Source organism: Malaclemys terrapin, chromosome 6, assembly GCF_027887155.1.
Source record: "Malaclemys terrapin pileata isolate rMalTer1 chromosome 6, rMalTer1.hap1, whole genome shotgun sequence".
Classification (NCBI taxonomy): domain Eukaryota; kingdom Metazoa; phylum Chordata; order Testudines; family Emydidae; genus Malaclemys; species Malaclemys terrapin.
In genome coordinates this window covers 91823693-91848766 of record NC_071510.1, presented here as the reverse complement: position 1 = coordinate 91848766, position 25074 = coordinate 91823693, and the positions used below count along the sequence as shown (strand labels likewise).

At 43.9% G+C, this 25074-nt stretch overlaps 1 long non-coding RNA gene across 1 annotated transcript in view; it reads left to right on the top strand.

Moving 5' to 3' along the window:
• The first annotated feature begins 1088 nt into the window (after positions 1-1088).
• Positions 1089-25074, top strand: part of LOC128839713 (uncharacterized) — a 101088-nt gene continuing 77102 nt past the window's right edge. The window contains exons 1-2 of the long non-coding RNA XR_008445510.1: positions 1089-1143; positions 1969-2120. This is a non-coding gene — a long non-coding RNA (uncharacterized LOC128839713). The remainder of the gene's footprint in view (positions 1144-1968; positions 2121-25074) is intronic.

Sequence of the window (25074 nt, the reverse complement as noted above, 5' to 3'; positions counted from 1 at the left end):
GAGAAGAAGAGGCAGAAAACAGAATTCCAGACATCCTGAGCCAAATTCATTGCTGGTAACTCCACCAACTTGCTTGGATTTATGCTAGAGATGAATTTGGTCTGCTATGGTCCCCTTTAATTGGGTACCAGGTATACATATTGCCTATGTATTCAAGAAGAGCTTGGTAAGGACCTCAGTTGTTTGTGTGTATCTCTCTAACAGAAACCATGCTAAAGAACAATGGTCTCAAGAGAGAGGCTGGAAACTAAATGTGAGAAAATAGTACTGTGGTCACTTATCAGTTTTAGCGATCAGCAATTCACACTCTGAGTGCTTTTTAACCATAGGCCTCAAAATTTTCAGTCTGCCTCCTGTCACCATTTGTAAGGAAACCTAAAAGTGTTGCTTACATATGAGTTAATGTTTAATTCCTATCGTAGTTTGGGTTTTTAGGCGAGTGTGCGTGTGTTTGAAAAATGTTGCTTGTGTTGCATAATCTCAGGCAACCCCCCCCTAAAACAAACGTATATAGTACATTACAACCATCAGCTTGCGATCAGTGATGTTAATTTCAGCCATTTTGTGTGTGACTTTAACAGAGTTTCTCTCTTCTGATTAGATGTGACACCAAAGCTAGGTGAAGTTCACAGATCTTTTGTTTGTAAGAAGAGTGGGTATGGGGGGGTGTTTTATTTTTATTTATTTTAAGAAAAAGAATATGCTCTGTTCCCAAGGACAGCATCTCTTTTCTGATGGGTCAATAAAATATGAAAAATGTGCAATGTGGGCATAGTATTCTTATTTCAGGAGCCACACAATTACCAGACACTACTACACATGTGCAAGTATGCACATGCACACAACGTAAATTAAGAGGCTTGAGGGCAGGAGGTGGAGGATTTAAATTCAGATTAGAAGTGAAGTGTGTGGGCATGCGTGACAACCTAGGCATGGTCATGATTGTTACTTGAGTAATGCATCAAGTGGAAGGGTTCCTGTTTTCTCACAGCTTTTAAAGATGCATATTTTCTGTGTGAGTATAATAACGGATCATAGTAATTTACATATTTGCTTCTCCTTGTTCAGTTTGTCAATCTGCTCAGTAATCCACTCTGAGAAGAAATTATGAGGAGATCTGTTTATGAGCAGAAGAATGTCAGGGTAAGCAACTTGGTTATGAACAGTAAAGAACAGTTTTCATACAAAGACATTTAATTTATATTTGACTCATCTAAACTAAGTACTTCTACTGGGAAGAAAAGTTTGCTTTCAAAGGGAGCCTTTTTAGAAACTGAATATACATGTTGTAACGAGAAATGCATATAATGCCTCCATCAGTAGATGGCACCACCCTACTTTTAAGAAAGTAGCAATCTCATTTGCACTCATTGTTGCTGATCTGGGAAGAAGGAATGCTTGTTGGGGTTGTGTGTTGCAACGACTCGCAGGGTTATCAAGAAATGTCTGTTAGAAAAGGAAGCAATATTGATTCACCGTATTTGTATAATAAAGCAAAATATTGTAAATTAAGAAGCATAAAACCCCAGAAAGGAATGAAAGAAACCTTCCTCCTTCAGCCAGCCATTTATAATGTGTACCATTAAATGATGTCAGAAGAAAACTTCAGTTATGTTAGTAGAATTAGACACACTTTTCGACTAGGAATCCAATTTATTCTCATCACATAAACCTCCTACTTTGAGAATCTGTACATGAATCCTTTTATAATGAAAGTAAAATGTGATTATTGAACAGAGAACTAACATATTCAATGATGAGGAAAAAACAGGCTGCCTATATACCATCAGATTCTGGCATGGATAGATCTTAGATGAATCTCAAACATTACATGTCTTCTAGCTCTCTAGAATTCTCTTAAAAGGTGCAGAATGTATGTAAGTGAAGGAATTTGCATTGTGGTTTGTGAACAAAGCAGCCATCTTTGCTGTTAATGAATGAAAATTCCTCAGCTTCTCTCTTCTGCAGGAGTGAAGATTCAAAAGAACTTCAGAGAATCTAGGACAGCTTTTCCTCACACCAAATTACTGGGTGTGGCAGGGGCAGTACGGGGAGCTGCCTACTGCGCCTCTGTCTAGGGGCAGCCGGGACAGGTCGCCGCTTGCAGGGAGCCGCCTGAGGTGAGTGTCTGGCACCCCGCACCCTCTCCCAAGTCCCACCCTGCAGTCCCGCACTGCCTCCCACACCCAAACTCCCTCCATCTTAGTTAACCGGCATTTTTCATTTACCGGCTGTAATCAGGTGTGGACTCACCCCTGTGGCACCTCCTGCTGGTCATCCATGGGAATTAGCTTACCCAGCATCTGCAGGCCAGGTGTCCCGCCTGTCGTTGGCCCCCCGTGTCCCTCCTGGACCCTGGTGCCCTTGGCTTGGGTGCTGCCCCCCCAGCAGTACCCCACTCTCTCTGTGGGTCTCCCCATCCAGGGGAACCCCCACCCCTTATCCCAATGTCGCTTCGGTCGTGGCTACTGCCAGTCACCATCTAGCCCCCGCGCCCTGGGGCAGACTGCAGTCTATCAGCCAGTCATCACCAGCAACAAGGGGTTTGGACTGGTTGCCTTTACCCACCCTCAGGCTGACCCTGCGCAACCCCAATACCTATTTGGGCTTAGGACCAGGCCCTGCAGCCTGGGGAGTTGCTGGCCTAGGGCTTCCCAGCCCTGCCTTACTCTAGGTCCCCGGGTGTGCTCCCTGCAGCCAGGCCTGTCTCTCTCTCCTGTCAGCAGGAGACTCCTCTGCTCTGGTTATCCTGGCCTTCTTATATGGCTGAGTGGCTCAGTTTGGGGCCTGGCCCCAGCTGCAGCCACTTCCCCAATCAGCCGGGGTTTTGCTCCTTTACAGCTCCATCCCTCTGCAGGGCTTTCCCAACCCCTTCAGGGCTGGAGCGGGTGTTCATCCCGCTACACAGGCATACCCCCTTCTCGCAACATGCCTGATAAAACTGGTTTTACTGTACTAGGTATGATGGGACAGAGCTAAAAACTCCTTTTTTGAGACAGATGTGGCTCTCAGTCCCAGTAGTGTTCACAGAATGTGTTTTTTGGGGAGGGGAAGGTAGGGCAGGGGAAATGTGACAGTATGTAATCCTTTCCCCATAAAACAATTGGTGGTGCAGTTCACCTTTTTTCATCCTTTTAAGAGTGTAAGAATGACATTATTGGGTCAGACCAATGATCTACCTAGGCCAGTATTCTGTCTTCTGATAGTGACCAATTACAGGTACTTCAGAGGGAATGAACAGAACAGGTAATCATCAAATGATCCATCCCCTGTCGCCCATTCACAGCTTCTGACAGAGACTAGGGACACCCAGTGCATGGGGTTGTATCCTGGACCATCTTGGCTAATAGCCATCGATGAACTTATCTGCCATGAACTCATCTAACTCTTTTTAAAATCCAGTTATATTTTTGGTCTTCACAACATCCACTGGCAATGAGGTCTACAAGCTGACTGTGTGTTGTGTGAAGAAGTATTTGTTTGTTTTCAGCCTGGTGCCTATTAATTACATTGGGTGACCCCTGGTTCTTGTGCTCTCTGAGGGGGTAAATAATACTTCCCTATTCATTTTCTCTACACCATTCATGATTTTATAGACCTCTATCATATCTCCCCTTAGTCCTCTTTTTTCCAAGCTGGAAAGTCCCAGTCTTTTTAATCTCTCCTCATATGGAAGCTGTTCCATACCGTTTTTGTTGCCCTTCTCTGTACCTTTTCCAGTTGTAATATCGTAGAATCATAAATATCAGGGTTGGAAGGGACCTCAAGAGGTCATCTAGTCCAACCCCCTGCTCAAAGCAAGCCCAATGCCCTACTAAATCATCCCAGCCAGGGCTTTGTCAAGCGTGACCTTAAAAACTTCTAAGGAAGGAGATTCCACCACCTCCCTAGGTAACCCATTCCAGTGCTTCACCAGCCTCCTAGTGAAAAAGTTTTCCCTAATATCCAACCTAAACCTCCCCCACTGCAAATTGAGACCATTACTCCCTGTTCTGTCATCTGCTACCACTGAGAATAGTCTAGATCCATCCTCTTTGGAACCCGCTTTCAGGTAGTTGAAAGCAGATATAAAATTCCCCCTCATTCTTCTCTTCTGCAGACTAAACAATCCCAGTTCCCTCAGCCTCTCCTCATAAGTCATGTGCTCCAGCCCCCTAATCATTTTTGTTGCCCTCCGCTGAACTCTTTCCAATTTTTCTACATCCTTGTAGTGTGGGGCCCAAAACTGGACACAGTACTCCAGATGAGGCCTCACCAATGTTGAATAGAGGGGAATGAGCACGTCCCTCGATCTTCTGGCAATGCCCCTATTTACACAGCCCAAAATGCTGTTAGCCTTCTTGGCAACAAGGGCACACTGTTGACTCGTATCCAGTTTCTCATCCACTGTAACCCCTAGATCCTTTTCTGCAGAACTGCTTCCTAGCCATTCGGTCCCTAGTCTGTAACAGTGCATGGAATTCTTCCGTCCTAAGTGCAGGACTCTGCACTTGTCCTTGTTGAACCTCATCAGGTTTCTTTTGGCCCAATCCTCTAATTTGTCTAGGTCCCTCTGTATCCTATCCCTACCCTCCAGTGTATCTACCACTCCTCCCAGTTTAGTGTCATCTGCAAACTTGCTGAGAGTGCAGTCCACGCCATCCTTCAGATCATTAATGAAGATATTGAATAAAACCGGCCCGAGGACCAACCCTTGGGGCACTCCGCTTGATACCGGCTGCCAACTAGACATGGAACCATTGATCACTACCTGTTGAGCACGATGATCTAGCCAGCTTTCTATCCACCTTATAGTCCATTCATCCAGCCCATACTTCTTTAACTTTTTGAGATGGGGCGACCACATCTGTATGCATTATTCAAGGTGTGGGTGTACCATGGATTTATATAGTGGCATTATGAGAAAGCAGGACAATCAGCAAGTTATCTTAAGTGCCTATGCACAAATGCAAGGAGCCGGGGAAACAAGCAGGGAGAACTGGAAGTCCTGGCTCTGTCAAGAAATGATGATGGAATAACAGAGACTTGTGGGATAACTCACATGACTGCAATACTGTCATGGAAGGACAGGCAGGGCAGAAAAGGTGGGGGAGTTGCATTGTACGTAAGAGAGCAGTATGACTGCTCAGAGCTCCATTATGAAACTGCAGAAAAACCTGAGAGTCTCTGGATTAAGTTTAGAAGTGTGAGCAACAAGGGTGATGTTGTAGTGGGAGTCTGCTATAGACCACCAGACCAGGGGGATGAGGTGGCCGAGGCTTTCTTCAGGCAACTAACAGAAGTTACTAGGTCATAGGCCTTGGTTCTCATGGGGGACTTCAATCACCCCGATATCTGAGATGGTTGAGTTCAGGATCCTGACAAAAGGAAGAAAGGAGAGCAGCAGAATATAGACCCTGGACTTCAGAAAAGCAGACTTTGACTCCCTCAGGGAACTGATGGGCAGGATCCCCTGGGAGAATAACATGACGGGGGAAAGGAGTCCAGGAGAGCTGGCTATATTTTAAAGAATTCTTATTGAGGTTGCAGGAGCAAACCATCCCGATGTGTAGAAAGAATGGTAAATATGGCAGGCGACCGGCTTGGCTTAACAGTGAAATCCTTGCTTATCTTAAACACAAAAAAGAAGCTTACAAGAAGTGGAAGATTGGACAAATGACCAGGGAGGAGTATAAAAATATTGCTCAGGCATGCAGGAGTGAAATCAGGAAGGCCAAATCACAATTGGAGTTGCAGCTAGCAAGGGATGTTACAAGTAACAAGAAGGGTTTCTACAGGTATGTTAGCAACAAGAAGAAGGTCAGGGAAAGTGTGGGCCCCTTACTGAATGGGGGAGGCAACCTAGTGACAGAAGATGTGGAAAAAGCTAATGTACTCAATGTTTTTTTTGCCTCTGTCTTTACGAACAAGGTCAGCTCCCAGACTACTGCACTGGGCAGCACAGTATGAGGAGGTGGTGACCAGCCCTCTGTGGAGAAAGAAGTGGTTCAGGACTATTCAGAAAAACTGGATGAGCAAAAATCCATGAGGCCGGATGCACTGCATCTGAGGGTGCTAAAGGAGTTGGCTGATGTGATTGAAGAGCCATTGGCCATTATCTTTGAAAACTCATGGCAATCGGGGGAGGTCCCGGATGACTGGAAAAAGGCTAATGTAGTGCCCATCTTTAAAAAAGGGAAGGAGGAGGATCTGGGGAACTACAGGCCAGTCAGCCTCACCTCAGTCCCTGGAAAAATCATGGAGCAGGTCCTCAACGAATCAATTCTGAAGCACTTAGAGGAGAGGAAAGTGATCAGGAACAGTCAGCATGGATTCACCAAGGGCAACTCATGCCTGACTAACCTAACTGCCTTCTATGAGGAGATAACTGGGTCTGTGGATGAGGGGAAAGCAGTGGATGTGTTATTCCTTGACTTTAGCAAAGCTTTTGATACTGTCTCCCACAGTATTCTTGCCAGCAAGTTAAAGAAGTGTGGACAGGATTAATGGACTATAAGGTGGATAGAAAGCTGGCTAGATCGTTGTGCTCAACAGGTAGTGATCAATGGCTCCATGTCTAGTTGGTAGCCGGTATCAAGCGGAGTGCCCCAAGGGTTGATCCTGGGGCCGGTTTTGTTCAATATCTTCATTAATGATCTGAAGGATGGCGTGGACTGCATCCTCAGCATGTTTGCAGATGACACTAAACTGGGAGGAGTGGTAGATACACTGGAGGGTAGGGATAGGATACAGAGGGACCTAGACAAATTAGAGGATTGGGCCAAAAGAAACCTGATGAGGTTCAACAAGAACCCTGATATTCTATGATTCTATGATTATTTTCTGTCTTATTACCTATTCATTTCCTAGTGGTTAACTATTTTGACTTCTGCTTCACATTGAGTGGATGTTTTCAGAGAACTATAGACAATGACTCCAACATCTTTTTCTTGCGTGATAACGGCTAAATTAGATCCATGATTTTGTGTATGTAGTTGGGATTATGTTTTCCAATGTACATTACTTTGCACTTATCAACATTGAATTTCATCTGCCATTTTGTTGCCCAGTCGCCCAGTTTTGTGAGATCTCTTTGTAACTCTTTGCAGTCTGCTTTGGACTTAACTATCTTGAGTAATTTTTTATTGTCAGCAAATGTTGGCACCTCACCCCTTTTTCTGAAGATGTTGAATAGGACTAGTCCCAGTAAAGACCCTTGGGGGACCTCTCTCCATTCTAAAAACTGACCATTTATTCCTATTCTTTGTTTCCTGTGTTTTAATCAGTTACTGATCCTTGAGAGGATCTTCCCTCTTATGCCATGACTGCTTACTTTGCTTAAAAGACTTTGGTGCTGGACCTTGTCAAAGGCTTTCTGAAAGTCCAACTGCACTGTATAGACTGGATCACCCTTGTCCAACTGCTTGTTGACACCCTCAAAGAAATCTAATAGATTGGTGAGGCATGATTTCCCTTTACAAAAGCAATATTGACTCTTCCCCAGCAAATTGTGTTCATCTATGTTTCCAATAATTTTGTTTTTTACTATAGTTTCTGCCAATTTGCTTGGTGGTGATGTTGATGTTAGGCTTATTAGGATTACCAGCCTGTAATTACAAGGATTGCCTCTGGAGTCTTTTTTTAAAAATTGGTGTCATATTAGCTATCCTCCAGTCAGGTGGTACAGCAGCTGAGATGTTATATACCCCAGTTAGTAGTTGTGCAATTTCATATTTGAGTTCCTTCTGAACTCTTGGGGGAATACCATCTGGTCCTGGTGACTTATTACTGTTTAATTTATCAATTTGTACCAAAACCACCTCTATTTACATCTCAGTATGGAACAGTTCCTCAGATTTGTCATCTAAAAAGAATGGCTCAGGGGTGGGAATCTCCCTCATATCCTAGATTGGTGCAAAGTATTCATTTAGTTTCTCTGCAATGGCCTTATCTTCCTTGAGTGCTCCTTCAGCACCTCAATCATTCATTGGCCCCATTGATTGCTTGGTAGGCTTCCTGTTTCTGATGTACTTAAAATTTATTTTTCTGTTAGTTTTTGTGTCTTCGGCTAGTTTCTCTTCAAATTCTTTTTTGGCCTGCCTAACTATACTTTTACATTTGACCTGTCAGAGTTTATGCTCCTTTGTATTTTCCTCAGTAGGGTTTAACTTCAAAATTTTAAAGAAGGTTTTTTTAAACCTCTAGCCACTTCTTTTTTATTCATCTTTGTTTCCTTTTTCCAACCAGGAGCAATAAACAGAGACACCTAAATTTTCCATAGAACTAGCACAACTATATGCTTTGTCACAATGACCTTTATAATTAAAAGAACAACCAAAGGAAAAAGAACAGAGTAATGCCTACGTGACATCAGAGACATGGGGGAATAAATCTCATGACTGGAATACTGGTTAAGAGGGGTACAACTTTTTCAGGAAGGACAGGCAGGGGGGAAAAAGTGAGGAGGTGTTGCTTGTTTTGCAGTCTAGAAAGAGGTGAGAGGCAGACCAGTTGAAAGTCTCTGGGTAAAGATAAAATGGGAAAAATCATAGAATATCAGGGTTGGAAGGGACCTCAGGAGGTCATCTAGTCCACCCCCCTGCTCAAAGCAGGGCCAATCCTGCACTAAATCCCCAAATGGCCCCCTCAAGGATTGAACTCACAACCCTGGGTTTAGCAGGCCAATGCTCAAACCACTGAGCTATCCCTCCCCCCTAATAAGGGTGATGTCATGATAGCATCTATTATACACCACCATATCAGGAAGAGGAGGTGGATGCAGGGTTGTCCTTACCCATTCGCAAAGGCACCAAATTTCCCGGTGCCCTGCGAAGCTGCATACTGCTTTATCCTCTGCCCCACCTCTTCCCTGCTTTGCCCCCTTCCCGCCCCTGAGGACTGCAACAAGGCCGGGCCTATACTCACCGGAGGGGGGAAGTGCAGGGACCCAGCCCCAGCCGTGCCGCCGGTGAGTGCTGGAGGTGGTTCCCCCCTAACTCCCAAGGCAGACTTCCCCCCTGGAGGCCTGGTGCCAGCCCGTGGGGAGGTGGGGGGAGCTGCGTAGGGCCCCAGAATAGCTAGGGATGGCCCTGGGTGGATGAGGCATTTCTAGAACAACTTCAAACTATCTTGATCCAAAGGAAAGGTCAAAAAGATACCGATGTGGCTCCATCAGGAGTTCTTTAATAACCTGAAAATAAAAAAGGAATCTGACAAAAAGTGGAAACATGGACAAATGGCTAAGGAGGAGTACAAAAGAATAGCACAAGCACGTTGGGACAAAATCTGAAAGGCCAAGGCACAAAATGAATTACACCTAGCAAGGGATATAAAAGGCAATAAGAGGAGGAGCAAGAGAAGGATGAAGGAAAATGTAGGTCCTCTAATTTAGCAGGGAAGGAGAGCTAATAACTGATGACATCAAAAAGGCTCAGGTATTTAATACCCATCTTCATTCAGTCTCCACTAGAAATGTTAATTGTGACCAGATACTTAATACAATAAATATTAACAACAAGGGGGGAAGGACTGCAAGCCAAAAAGGGAAAGAACAGGTTAAAGAATATTTAGATAAGCTAGGTATTAGATAGCTAGGTATTTCCTTCAGGGCTACCATGAGTCATGCTTGCAAGACCCCAATCACACCTGTCTGCAGTTCAGCTAGAATCCATCCAGCTGAGCTGTGGACAGTCAGCAACCATTTGCCTGCATCAGTGCCATTGCTCGGGTAACATGTACTACTCACCAGGCACTATAGCACAGCACCCTAACACAGCCTGCAAAATATTGCACAGTAGCAGGGCAAAGACCAAAATAAGCCCATTTTTCAATTGACAAAAAGCTTCTTAATCCTAAATCAACTAAAAATAAATGTAGTTTATTATTGATTTCAGTCTGAAGCAATTTTTAATGGGTGAATTCTGATAAAACTACTCCAAAAGAAGGTTATAATGGCAACAAGATCCAGAATTTTAGGCTGGTATTTTCAAAGTGTCTCGAGTAAGTTGGAGCACCAAATTCTCATTGACTTTCAAAAGGAGTTGGGTGCCTATTCCTTCAGATCCTTTGGAAATAAAAGCCTTCATATCTAACATGCACAGAAGTCATTACTGTATACACATTCATTGAAATAAATCAAAAGAGACTGTATCCTGTATGCAAAGTTGCCTTTACAGAAGCACTTTCCACACAGTTTTTAAAATGATAGCTTGGAGCACTTGATCTCTCCCAGCAGACAAATTATTTGATATTCTGAGAACTGCACATTCTGCCCTGACTTTGAACTTCAGTCTAATTCCATGAAATGCTCATGGTAACCAGTACAGAGGGCTTGTCAAAAAGAAAAAACTGATTTGTTGGCAGTAGGGTAGTTGATCAACTCTCACCAGAAAATGCACATAAATAGTTTCACTCAGCTTCAATTTGAACAAACAAATTTCTCTGAAACTGTGTTCAGCTCTTTTGTTTCCAAGAAATATTTTTTAGTAGCAATCGTTTTGCGGACCAGGCTCTTTGGAAAGGCTGATATCCTGCTGCTAAATATTCTGATTTGATTACCTATTTTAGAGCAACTTGAGTAGGACAAGTTGAAGTGAAATGTGACAGAAGCACATCTGTGCTGCCATAATGACCCTTCAGAGCATTTTTATTTGATTGTCAGTTTTTGCTTCCTGGCAAAATATAATTTACATGTAATTTCTCAAACTATTATTTTTATTATAATGAATTATTTTCTTTATAATAAATCCACATTACTCTTATATTTTTCTAAAGAACCCAGTATGTTCATGGCAGTTCCTCTGATTTGAAAATAGGCAGGTTTTGAGTTAGTTTCACGTTGACATCTTTGCATAACTCCAGTGCCACGCCCCCTCTCCCTGATCTCTCTGTTCTCTAATTCAACTATCAGGCAGTGAAACTGATGATATAATGGTAGAGAGACATCCTGCATATGATACAACTGTAGTTAATTTCTGAATCTTGGAAATATCCCTGGTCAGAATGGAATGAGAAATGTGGTTCCACCCGAGAGAGGTGACAGCCAGGGGAGGTGGAAATCTGAGAGTGGGTGCCCTTGCTGGGCAGGAGCAGTTGCCCTGAACTATGACATGGTCAGTGAAGAACAGCTATTCTGCAAATAACAAATGAAAAGAGACATGAACATGGTGGAGCTGAGTAGTCTTCTTGAAGCTGAAAGTTAGTGTGCACTTTTTGGGGGTGGGGGAGGGAGTAGTATTTTCTCAGCTGTAATAGTGGCTACCATGTACAGGAAAACTCTCTGTAGTGTCATTAGTGACCTTGCACATGTTATTGATTCATGGTGAACACTAATTCACCAGTGATTGATTGTGCTGATATTATGGTAGCACTGAAAGGCACCAGCCTAGATCAGCACCCCCTTGTGCTTGGCACTGTACAAGTACATAGTCAAAGACAGCCCTTGTCCCAGACAGTTTACAATCTAACTAAATGAGAGAGACAAAGGGAATATCCCCATTTCACAGATAGGGGACTGAGGCACAGAGAGATTTGCCCATGGTCACCCAATAAGCCTTTGGCAGAGCTGGGCACTGATTCCCAGTCCAGTACAGTTCCTAACACAAGAGAACCCTTCCTTTTACAAAGGGAGAGAGTGGCTGCATCAAACTTCTTCTCAGTGGGTGTTGCCTTAATGGTAAAATGACTAAGAAGACAAAGGATTGAGGTAAGGTTTAGTAGTGGGGACCCTGTCCTAAAGGAAACATTTAAAGAGGCTGGATATCAAGAAGAGGTATTGATGCATGTTGACTTTTTATAGAGTGTCTATTTTCTTCATTTGTCAAACAGGTGCAAATTATTCAGGATGGTTTTTGCCCCTTTGATCTGTGCAAACTCTTCCTTTTCTCCTTGACCTTTCTTTCACATACTGCCTGTGTATCCTATTGTTCAGTGGAAAAATCCTATTAGCAAGATACTGATTACATATAAATTAAATCGGAGGGTAGCATGCTGCCACTTTTCCATCCAAATTACGCAAAATAGGATTAGGCATGCCCCAGAATAGGGCTGTTACTGTTTTATACACTTCAAACCATATTAGGAAAATTTTATCTGGGGATCTTTATCTGCACATAATTACAGTCTGAAGTATTCTTAAATCATTTGCTAAGCTATTTCTAGTATTATTCCATGATAATCTTAAATACCTAGGGATTACCAGAGATTACTGCCCCACTTTCAGAACCTAGCAGCTAGATATAAAAATAATGCTTGCCCTGGTATTTCAAAGAAGCATTGATGTATTTGATAATTTAGATTTTTTTAAAACTAAAACTGACCAGTTCCATGGCATAAAAGTTTTGAGAAATAATTCTCTTTTAAGACCTTCAAAATAAGTTATTACATTGTTAGAAAAAGAGCTGTTAAAAATCTATGTCTTTTTTGTTATGGTTCATAGCATTTTTTAAGTAATTTTCTGATTCTATTAACTGATCATACTTTTGGAGTAAAACATTTTAATGGAATTTAGTCTGCAAACCTTTGCTGCATGAGACACTAAATGCAATCCATAAAAGACAAGACAATCACACACCTATTGCAGGCAGTACAGCAGCTTCATTCAACAAGTATTCGGTAAAAATCAGTAAATAAAATTGTGGGGAACTGGAGTTGAAAATAGGTTATAGGCCATTTCATCTTTAGTTCCTAACTGGTTGAAATCTGGACCATGGTGGTGGTGGAAAAAAATCATGAACATGGGATGCTTTCTTGTAGTCTGCGTGAAGCATCTGGGTGCTCTCAACCTAATTTTTAGCAGCTGAATGTACATATAGCAAACTGGCACTAGTTGGTACACTCAAGAAAGCTAAATTACTCTCCCACACTTATAGAATCATAGATTTTGTGGCCAGAAAGGACAACAGTGATCGTAGGTGTACTTAATCCTTCCTACGCATGGTGGATGGATTAGATAATTTATTGAAGTACCCTCCAGCCTTACATTCCTATAGTCATCTTAGTCTGACCTCCTATATAACACAGACCATAAAATTTAACCAAGTGCTTCCTGCATCATCCCCATAATTGAGAGATGGTATGAAGAAACTAGCCCATATTGTGCTGTCTCTGTGGAGAAAGGATTTTTGTATCCAGGACTGGCAATCGGGTATCTTTTATGTACACCAAGCTCACTCAGAAATGTTTGAGAAAAAACACCTTTAACAAATGGAAAACAGTGGCAACAGATTACCAAATAGCATATTTCTGTACACCATGGCAATTCTTAGGCGACTGCCCCAGTTATTTTGCACCTCCGGTGGTAATGCTGAGGTGTCTGGTTCCTTTCTGGAACTGGTAATTGCAGCGGTGTGTTGCAAATCTAGCCGCTTCACAGAAATTTTGTGAAAACAGCATTTGGATTATTTTCTTAGCATTTATTAAGATTGTAAATTGCTTTCTTTGCTTTCATTTTTTATCAGCTATGACTTTTAGAATATTTTACCTGCCATAGATTATTAAAATAATATATATCAGGATTTGCCCCCATGTCATCGAGTGCTGAATATTAGTCAGCACTGTTGCACGTTTTTGTGCTCTATAAGCCAGAATGATTTTTTCACTGCCTTTAAACTAGACCTGGTGACAGAATACAATTGATATTAACCTTACACAAGGCTGTAAAATGAACTCGTTTCTTTTAGATCTGAAGTATTGCCCTTATATCCAGAAGTGCACAGGGAAGGATGATTCTCCAGTGGTCCATATTTCAGGGTGCACTAAACCGGGGTAAACCCTGACTGATAAGATTGAAAAGTTCTTGTGTAAAATTATCTGGGTTTCACAGGGGGCTCTGCAGCTAGTAGTGGTGGTTGGCTTTGTCTATCCTGTTATGTGTCTGATATAGGGTGACCAGATGTCCTGTTTTTAAAGGGACAGTCCCATTTTTGGGGACTTTTTCTTATATAGGCACCTATAATCCCCCACCCCTGTCCCGTTTTTTCACAGTTGCTATCTGGTAACCCTAGTCTGATATAGTATGCTCTTTCTCCATTGCTGTGAATTGGCTCCGAGTCCATGACAGGCTCAGTTTTGCCTACATGCTTCAGCTATCACCAGGCCCCTTTGAACACAGCATTATATCAAACCTTTGTACTGGCTCTGATCGGTTCCCCCTCCCCACCTTATGGTAGTAAATGCCCATAGAGTTCAAGCAGCCCAGCCCTTGACAACAGATTCCTTCTAGTATTGGAAAGACAAATGGGTATTAGAGGGCTTTAATTTGGCCAGAGCCCATTTTGCAAGAGGAAGAAACAGCAGCAGCAGTCCAAGACATTCTGGACTGACTCAGAATGTCTCCAAGAGCATTCACCGGAGCACACACTCCTCACTGTGTTGGCCTAGCTTTCCTGGCAAGAGTAGACCTGTTTTTTTAGAGTGCCCAGTGCTGGCCACGATCTGTCCTTCCAGCCTAGGAATGCAAGAACCAAGAGGTAGTTGCAATCATATGTAGGTACACAGGAGTAAAGGGCTTGTGGGCACCTGTGCATGGCTAGCCATAATGTAGCGTAGGCTGCGGAGGTTGATAAGCACAAAAGCTATGACAACTCATTTTAGGTTGATGCAGGTCATGAGGGGAAAATTCTTAAATATTATGAATAAACGGAAATGACCTTACCATGCAACCCTACATACAATAAATGGAAGAAAACTTAAAAGCAACTCTCCTGTTGCCTTGTAACATTGCCTCCATTCCAGGAGCAGCCTGAGAACATTACTTTTGAAACATCTCAGTGCCAGCAAAACAAGCTCTTCCATTCAAATCCACACCGAAGTGACTGAACAACCATCTTTAATTCTCTTTCACTTTCCTCTGTCTGGGGCAAACTAGGACATCTCAAAGTCAAAATCCTGACTGTTAAATGGATTAGGATTAGCAGCAGTCCCACAGTGGTCATGTTTCACTCCCTCATCAGAAGGTCACAGAAGCTCCTCTTTCACTTCAGCCTTTTGCTGGTCCAGGCCTTTTGTCACCGCTGTCACCTGGGTTTTGCAGGACGTTAGAGTAAGTAGTGGTAGTGGTCATTATAAGAATAAAGGAAGTAGTGGTTTGACTAAACCCATTTATCACCAGGGTTCTTTCTTGGGCTGGATTACAGAAAAACTTTAGGAAGTTTATTTTCTTTTCCTTCTTTGACTGATTCATTATCCCTGTTTTTTAAAACTGCTCCCCCTTTGTGCTATTTGCATTTTTCTCTCTCTCTCCACTGCAATTCCAGCAATGGACTCCAATTTCCCAAACAAGGCGCATATCTTCTGCCAAAAAGGGTGGGCTGGGGAGGTAGGAAGTTCACTGTGTTAAAATTATGCTTGGAGGCAAACAGGAAGCAAAAGCCTGGATTTTTCACTTACATTGAGCAGATTTTGTAATTAAAAAAAATTCTCTCTCCCTTCCAGTTGCATGGGTAAGATTAGGACCAAGAACAAGTGACAGATCAGGCTGAGTCTGATCCTTGATTTTTCTTCCCTTTCTTGATGACATAAAAGCCTTCAGTCCAGCTTCACCTGCTGGTCAAGATAAAGAGCAACAGGTGAATAGTGACATTTTTCTCCCTTTCACAATATTGGTAGACCAGTTTGTATTATAGGCAAACCAGTGATGGGATGGTGGGGAAGGTGCCTAGGGGATGGTTTCAATGAGTGTAGAGGAAAGGATTCATACTCCTCCCTGCTCTTTATCAAGCAACCTTTCTGCAGATACATTCACAGACTCCAAGACCAGAAGGGACTACTGTGATCATTTAGTCTGTCCTTCTGCATAACACAGGCCACAGGACTTCCCAAATTAATTCCTGTTTGAACTACAGCATATTTTTTAAAAAGGCACCTATCTTGATTTTAAAACTTCCAGTGATGGCAAACCCATTACCATCTTTGGTAAGTTGTCCCAATGGTTAATTACCCTCACTGTTAAAAGTTGCTTCTTATTTTTACTCTGAATTTGTTTAGCTTCAACTTCCAGCCATTGGCTCTTATTATACTCTTGTCTGCTGGACTGAAGAGCTCTTTATCATCAAATCTGTGTTCTTGTAGTGCACATGCTGTCAGTCAGGCTGCTGTCTGTTTCCAACTCTGGTGGCAGATGGCTCCTTCACTTTGCCAGTCTACAGCATTTACCAAAAGTGGGACAAAACACTAGTTTTTGGAAAGCTAACAGAGGCACCAGGACAAACAAACCTTGAAAACTGGACCAATTCCAGTTTTCAGGACCACGAGGTCATCCTAAATTAGATAAAATATTTTATGTCATATCCTTCATAACAGCCACTCACACAATTAAAACAGAACACAAGTGAAACCCACCATTCTACTCTCCTGTATCCTTTACTAATGCCATGAACATGTAACAATACTATGGACACACAAGATTACACATGTACACCTAGACATCTGCTGTGTGATGCCCTGACCTTAACTCTCAGGAGCACAATCCTTAAATAGAAAACATCTGCTATCAGCTACACCAAAGGCCAATAGAGTTCCAGTCAAATAAAATAAGCATTAGTTTGAAACAGGTTGATGAAAATATGCATGCAAGAAAGGTCATCTTTATGCCTGCCTGACTGATCAGAATATTAAAAAGGGGGATGAAATGTTCTGCCTATTGCCTGAATACACTGTGATTTGTTATTCTTTGGTAGGCTCATATATTCAGCTTTTCTGCTTTCCTTTCACTGAGTCAGCATCCCTATTTTTTTTGAACTGCTCTCCCTTTTTGAATTTGTTCAGTATCTCTAATTCAAAAGGCTATGTTCTGTTTTTGCTCTCATTTATCCATGAGGTTTGGTTTATTAGAGGCTACACTGAGAAGATGCAAACTCACTTCCCATTTTTAATATCGGTGGTGCAAATTCAAGTCAGTCCAATGTTCCTTCTTCTTTAAAGAATGCTATAAATGTTAGGTGTTGCATTAATTAAAAATGTTACAACTGGAAAAAACCTGTCAAGCCAACTAGTCCAGCTTTTTTGCAATTGCAGGACTGTTCCCTACTGTACAGATTTTATTTAATATTTTTATTAGTTACATTGGCACAAGAAGTAGAAGGGTGCTAATGAAATTTGCTGATGCTGCAAAGGTGGGAGGCATTGTTAACACAGAGGAGGATTGGAATATTACACAGGAACATATGATGACCTAGAAGTCTGGAGTAATAGAAATGGGATGAAATTTAAATAGTAGGAGTACAAGGTCATGCATGTAAGATCTGAAAATAAGAATTTCTGCTATAAGCTGGGCGCTCATTAGTTGAAAGCGACAGAGGAAGAAAGAGAGACCTGGGTGTGTGGGTCAATCACAGTTTGATGATGATGAGCCACCAATGAGATGTGGCTGCAAAAAAGGAAATTGCGATCCTAGGATGTATTTGGCGAGGTATTTTCAGTAGAGATAGAGAAGTGTTGATACCACTGTACAGCCACTGGTAAGTGCTGTGCACAATTCTGGTCACCCATGTTCATGAAAGATTAATTCAAACTGGAACAAATGCAGAGGAGAGCTCCAAGGATGATCAGGGAAATGGACAGTCTATCTTATGAGAGGAGACTGGAAGAGTGTGGCTTGTTTAGCCTAGCAAAATGAAGGCTATGATTGCTCTCTCTAAATATATCAGGGGAATAAACATCAGGGCGGGTGAACAACTATTTAAGTTGAAGGGCAACACTGGCACAAGAACAAATGGATATAAAATGACCATGTACAAACTCAGTCTGGTAACTAGAAAGAGGATTCTAACTATCAGAGGAGTGAGGCTCTGGAACACAGCCTCCCAGTAGGAGCAGTGGGGGCAAACAACTTAATTTTAAAAGACATCTTGACAAATTTTTGAGTGCAGTTGTATGCCGGTGTTGCTTGTGGAGATGTTGGGGGACAGGGCTCAGCAACCTGGTGGCAGAGGTGGGGAGACCCTGCAGGGCTTCATCCACTCACCTGCAGGGGTCAGGAAGGAAATTGTTTTCTGCATTGTACTGTGTTTGTGTGAAGTATCACGGATGGCCACATCTGGAGATGGGACCCAGGACAAGTTGGGCCAGTCCTCTGAAATGGTACTGAGAATTTTCTCTCTCATATGCTTAGCTGGCTGATTCTTGCTTACATACTCAGGGTCTAACTGATGGCCATATGTGGGGGTTGGAAAGGAAGTCCCCCTCCCCAATCAGATTAACAGTGACCTGGGGCAGTTTTCACCTTCTTCAGAGGCATGGGTTGTTTTCCAGGAGCGTCTAGCTACATCTATGCATATGCCGCCTGAAGCCACATTGACTTTTTTGCTCCTCCATCATAAAGCAAACTCGTGTCTCATTTGCCACTGAATTGTCTTAGGACTCATTCAACATTAAGGCTTTATAGATCTCTCCTTATAACTGATTATATATTTTGAGTATATGGGCCAGATTTATTCCCGGTATATACCAGGCAGAACGCTGGAGCATTGGAAAGTTCTCCAGGTGGGGAGTTTGCAGCAATGGAAAGTAGCCGCAACCTCCCCACCCTTTAGAGGGGCTATTAAGTAGCCAGTGCTGCCTTAAAGGTAGAGCTGGTCAAAAAATAGAATTCCCATCCCATTGGAAATTCTGGGATTCTGGCCTGAAGAGAGACCAAATGTACAGAGATCTTGGGAATTTTTTGCTAAATGAAATATTACAATCTATTTCATGTTGACTTTATCAGAAGTCATTTATTCCCCAGACCTATGAGAAAAGACTAAAACTGACATGTTTAAGATGGATAAACAATGACTGAGGGGAGACCTGGTAACAGTCTCCAGATATGTTAAGGCAGTTGAAAAAGGACAGTGATTCATTGTTCTCCATGTCCACTGAAAGCAGGACAAGAATAAAGAGCTTAATCTGCAGCAAGGGTGATGTAGGTTAGATAGAAAGGAAAATAAAACACTTTCTAGCTACCTATAAGGATAGATAAGTACTGGATAAGTTACCAAAGGAGGTTATGGAATCCCTGTGATTGGAGGTTTTTAAAGAGCAGGTAAGCAAACACCTGTCAGGGATGGTCTTGGTGTACGTGCTCTTACCTCAGCGCAGGGGGAAGGACAAGATTCTCGCTCAAGATCCCTTCCATCTCTACATTTCTATACCTTAAAATGTGACCTTAACTTTGCCCCCTGGAGCTGGCAATAGCTGCTGGAAATGGTTCAGGGAAGGGGGTGCTATAATAATCAGACATGCGGGATGACTCAGAATGTGCCATTGACTGTGCTGTGTTCCACGGATTTGAATTCCAGCATTTATCTACATGCACTCCTGCTACAGTCACTATGTGAGGTGTAGCTATATTGAATGGTGGAAGGATTAGTTGGAGCAGATTGGGAGAACTTCCATTGTGAAATGAGGAGAGGTGCCCAGGCCTTGTCCTGGGGATTGTCAACAGTATGGCGGCATATATGACAGTGGTCTTTGAGCCTTAGTGAGGGGAAAGAGAAGGAAGTGTTTCAGAAGAAATCTTCAGAATAAGGGAGAAGGGGTGGTAACATTTTATAAGTCTGGGGTGGTTCATATGGAATCAGGGCTGCCCAGAGGAAGCAGGGAGCCTGGGGCAAAGCAGGGGAGCTGCGGCGCTTGTACTCACCCAGCGGCGATCCGGCTCTTCGGTGGCATTTCGGCGGCAGGGGGCCTTTCAGTCGCTCCGTGTCTTTGGCAGCACTGAAGGGCCCCCTGCCACCGAAATGCTGCCGAAGACCCGGGCCGCCGCTGGGCCAAGGCTTGTGGGGCCCCCGCAGGGCCACCGAAGACCCGGGCTGCCACCGGGCCAGAGTTCGCGGGGCCACCGAAGACCTGGGCTGCCACCGGTCCAGGGCTCGCGGGTCCGCCAAAGACCTGGGCCTCCACCGGACTAGGGCTCGCAGGGCCCCTGCGGGGCCCGGGGTAAATTGCCCCACTTGCCACCCCCTCTGGGAGGCCCTGTATGGAGTAGGCTAAGTGTTTGAGGGAAGGCAGCTCCTGTTTGCTTACATCTGACTTAATCCCAAATTTGGCCTTAGTCAGGAGAAGGTGTTAGATTGTGTACTTCAGCGCTCAGTTGCTCTATTCCCAAAGTGTTCTGTAGCATCTGTAAGAACAGAATACTAGGATGTGTGTTATGGGTGTGTTGGGGCATCGCGCAAAGAAGGCCAGAGTTAGGGTGTGCAGCTAACCTCTTCATTCCCTGGTTTTCACACGATTGAGTGTAGCTGAACTAGATGTTCTGAAAGGGCATGAGGTAGCACCAGGTAATATTAATTCTGCATTAATAAAGACGTAGGACAGTTAATTTCCTTGTTTTTTGTAAATAATTTCTCAGCACCTCATGTACTGCAGCCCAGCTCTCCCCCTCTGCTGCCTCCAGCTCCTTGGCAATGATTAAACAGCCACAGAAGGCACTGGGTCCATATCAGACCCTTCATATTCTCCTCTTCTCCCATCTGTCTGCCTGTCCAACACTGCCTACAGTTGAGGGACTGGGCTGAGACTGCAGGAACAGTGCAAGAACTGACATGGAGTCAGTGGGAGCATGTTTTGAAGGGGGGCAGAAATGCAGGGGTATGGAAGTGGGTGAGTATTGGGGGGCGCTGAAGCCCCTCCCTATAGCCCCACTGCACAGCTGTGACTCAGTCTTTTCTTTCCCACCGTCTCCTCCTGCTCTGACTGCCCCTTTTATCCTAGAAGCAGCAGCAGCAGCACCAGGGGTGAGGGTGGGAAGAGGTAGTCCTGATGTCCCTTCCCCATTGGAGGGAGCATGGGGAAGGTGGGAAGCTCTGGATTCCTTCCCCCATTCAAGGAGCAGTGGAGGGAAGGAGTGACCTAGTGGAGCAGTCTCAGGGGGGAATTGTTGGGCAATAAGATGAATTTGTAAGGTAGTAGAGTGGGAGTAGGGGTCAGCACAGATGACTCCACTTTCCTTTCCTTCCAAAGAATGTCATTGGAGGTGAAGGTGCCCAACAATTCCCCCTATTGTTCTGCTCTTTTAATACTTCCGAGCGCCCAGGGACCAAAGGTCTCTTTGAAGATGATCCCTTATTAATCAAGGAGTAGTGGAAAAACTACATTTTGGGAAATGCAGTTCATGGTCAAAGCTCTATCTATCAAACTGGGTTTTCAAAAAACAGTGTCCGGACAACCCCTTGCACTTATAAGGGTTGGTGTGCAGGGGGGTGTTGGCGAATAGAGGTAAAATAACTTCTACTTCTAGTTGAGATATACTTGTTAGGCATCCCAGGATTGCATTAACCCCTTTGTCTATAATATTGCACTGGGAACTCATGTTCAGCTGATTGGCCACTATGATCCTCAAATCTTTTTCAGAGTCACTGCTTCCCAGGATAGAGTTCTGTAAGTATGGCCTACAGGAACCCCATGACCAAATGACTGAGGCCTTGGCTACACTTGGGGATTCACAGCACTGCTGCGGCAGCGCTGTGAAGCGCGAGTGTAGTCGCGCCACCAGCGCTGCGAGAACTCTCTCACAGCACTGCAAGTACTCCACCTCTCTGAGGGGAATAGCGCGCAGCGCTGCAGGTGCTGATTACACTGGTGCTTTACAGCGCTGCACTCGCTGCGCTCGGGGGGGAGGGGGGCGTTTTCACACCCCCGAGCGCAGCAAGTTGCAGCGCTATACAGCGCCAGTGTAGCCAAGGCCTCAGTGATTTGCTTTCTTGTGGACACATTGAGTTCCATTGTTTAGGGAATGTGTGAAGAGCGTGAGTCATGATTACATTATCTTTCATCTTCTCTTTATTTAGTGAATGCTAATTTCCTTGACAATACTTCTAAAGTAAAATCAGTCTCGGTGTGGATTTTAGAGCACTTCATAATATCACACTAAACCCAGAAATTCTGGTTCCAGAGCAAAGCTTCCAAAAGGATCCTACTGCAGAACGCACACAGATCAAGGAGTGTTCACAAACACACATTTGCTGAAAACTGCCAAGGGTAGGGCATGAACTCATAGTGCCTGAATGCTGCTCAGGTTCAATGTCCTGGTTACTGTGACAACAGACTGCCTGCCAACCCTCTGGCTTGCAACAGAATTCTTGTCTTGCTACATATGCACATTTCACTCACTTTGCTTTGTCAGTGTGGGCCAGCCCATGTTTGAGCAGCAAACTTTACTCTCAATAGCTTTTTCAGTATTGCCTACCCAAAGGGGCAGTGAGAGCCATGCATTCACGGATATAAATCCTGAGGACTGATATCAGTTTGGGGAAGATTCGATGAGAGTTGCCCCAGGAGTGAGGATAAGGGGGAAAAAAAAATGTAATTTTGAAAACACATGTTTTATGGGGGGGACTGTATCTAAGGTACCACTTGCTCAAATGACTCCAAATGTGGACTGTTAATCCTACCCCATGTTCCCATGAGGTAGAGCAAATTTAAAGACAATCGGAGTCAGCATGTGGATTTTAGAATAGTTATGTGCTTAGAAGAGTCATCTTTCAAACAGTAACAACCTCTCAACCTCTGCTACTCAGCTATAATAATGTTGGTACGCTGAAAGGACCTTGTAAGTACACCACCTCGCCTCTAGGGCCCCCGCCCCCCCCGCATGCTTGGACACAGCATTGAGTGGACTTTGCCTCTTGCACCCCCTGGTGGCCACTTCCTTTGCCCTACAATGGCCAGTTCTAGTCAACAACTTCTCCCAGTAGGGTGGCCAGAGGGCAAGTGTGGAAAAATTGGGACAGGGGGTGGGAGTAATAGGTGCCTATATAAGAAAAAGCCCCCCAAATCAGGACTGTCCCTATAAAATTGGGATATCTGGTCACCCTATCTCTCAACTCCCTCTCTGGGTCTTCTGTGGCTCAGCCCTCCAGCCAAGTCACATAACAGTTTATGCCCTTTCGGGGGAAGTGAAGGTCCAAGTTAAAGTTCGCAAACATTGTCCATACCTATAGTTCTTCCGTCCTTCATGGGCTCAACTGAATCCTCTTCTTCCTAGCCCTTTCTCTTTGTCCCAGCAGAGATTCTCTTGATCCACTTCTTCCCTAGCAGGGTTCCTCCCACTGCTTCCCTTCACCAGGGACTCCCTCCTCCTAAGGCTCTCCTTGTTCCTTGTAGGCCCTATCTCATGACTCCCCCACAGGAGCTTACTCTGCTCCCTGTGGGTCTTTTTCCTGTTTCAGGCTCTAACTCAAGGCCTCCCCTCACAGGAGCCTACGCTGCTTCCTGTGGATGACACAGCCTGACATCCTCAGGCTCTTCCCAGAGGAGAAATCCCCTGGTTCCTCATTCCATATTCTTTCTTCCTCCTGCACTGAGTTCCCAACTCTGCTTAAATAGAGCTCTCCCTGCTTCACCACCACTGATGGGGGTCAATCTTTCTCATTAAGCCCCATTACACCCAGCTGGGGTCACGAATTAGGCCTTATGTTGCCAGCCCATCAGTCAGGCTGAGGGATAGCTGCTAAGGGCTTGTCTATACTTGATATGCTACAGCAGCACAGCTGCAGCACTGCAGCTTAGGGCTGGTCCACACTAACCCCCCGCTTCGAACTAAGATACGCAACTTCAGCTACGTTATTCACGTAGCTGAAGTCGAAGTATCTTAGTTCGAACTTACCACGGGTCCACACGCGGCAGGCAGGCTACCCCGTCGACTCCGCGTACTCCTCTCGCGGAGTAGGAGTACCGGCGTCGATGGCGAGCACTTCCGGGATCAATCCCAGAAGATCGATTGCTTACCGCCGGACCCGGAGGTAAGTATAGACGTACCCTTGGACACTCACTACAGCAATGGCAAGGATTCTTCTATTGCTGTAAAAAGCAACAGAGGGTCCTGTGGCACCTTTGAGACTAACAGAAGTACTGGGAGCATAAGCTTTCATGGGTAAGAACCTCACTTCTTCAGATGCAAGCATCTTCAGATGCATCTCATGTCTTGCATCTGAAGAAGTGAGGTTCTTACCCACGAAAGCTTATGCTCCCAGTACTTCTGTTAGTCTCAAAGGTGCCACAGGACCCTCTGTTGCTTTTTACAGATTCAGACTAACACGGCTACCCCTCTGATACCTTCTATTGCTGTAGTTAATCCTCCACTAAGAGAGGCAGTAGCTAGGGCAATGGAAGAATTCTTCCGTCGACTTAGCACTGTCTTCTCCAGGGGTTAGGTTGGCTTAACTACGTTGCTCGGGGTATGGATTTTTCACACCCCTGAGCAACATAGCTGGGTCAACCTCCCTTTTGAATGTAGACCTGCCTAAGTCATGTGTAAGGCTGAACCTAGTTTGCCAGAAAGGGTCAGCCAGCCTGTGACAGTGTTAAATCACTGCCATCAGGGGTCCTGGATGCAAGACAATGACAGAACTGGATAAAATAAGTGGTGTTCCAAGCACTCTCCCTTAGGCTCAAAAGAAGAGCTATCAGGCCGCTTTGTGCAGTAAAAACAGCTGCAGACAAATTGCTTTTGCCTCAGTAACCTGTTGATAAATAAAGTTAACTGGAACTTTTTCTAAATCTCAAAAAAATAAAAAAATAAAAGACTCAGGTTCGCTTTATATTTCAGGGGAAGATTCAGATCAATTTCCTCCCCCTAAATTTTCTGCAGAAAAGTATTTTTCTTTCACATAGTTTTCAGTGTAACTTAAAGCAACCAGCATCAGAGCAATTAGATGTTACACTGATTTAATGATAGCTGGTGTTTTCTTAGTACCAACTAAGAGCTCAAGTTTCCAAACATTTACTCATGCTAATAGTCCTTAAAAACTCAGCTGCTCATGTGAGTAAGGCTGTGCAGGAACAGGCCTTCAATTGTTGTTGTTGTTTTTTTTTTTTGCCACCTTTTGAAAGTTGTTTTTCAAGAACTACGTTCAGCCTATGCACATCTCAATTATATGGGCACCTCGCTTGCAAGGTTCCTTAATTAAATATAAAATAATAGGATTAGTCTCTAATAGTGTTATACACTTTTCATCAGGAAGGAACTCATAGCCTTCTGCGTTTTTGACGCAACCAGCATTCAGCAGTCCCACTCTGTTTTCATTTTAGAGCTATAATGCTCAGGATAAGGAGACTGCTGTAGCTAGTTTAGCAGTTAAGTGCATTATGCAATGTAATGATAGTTGGTAGTGATAG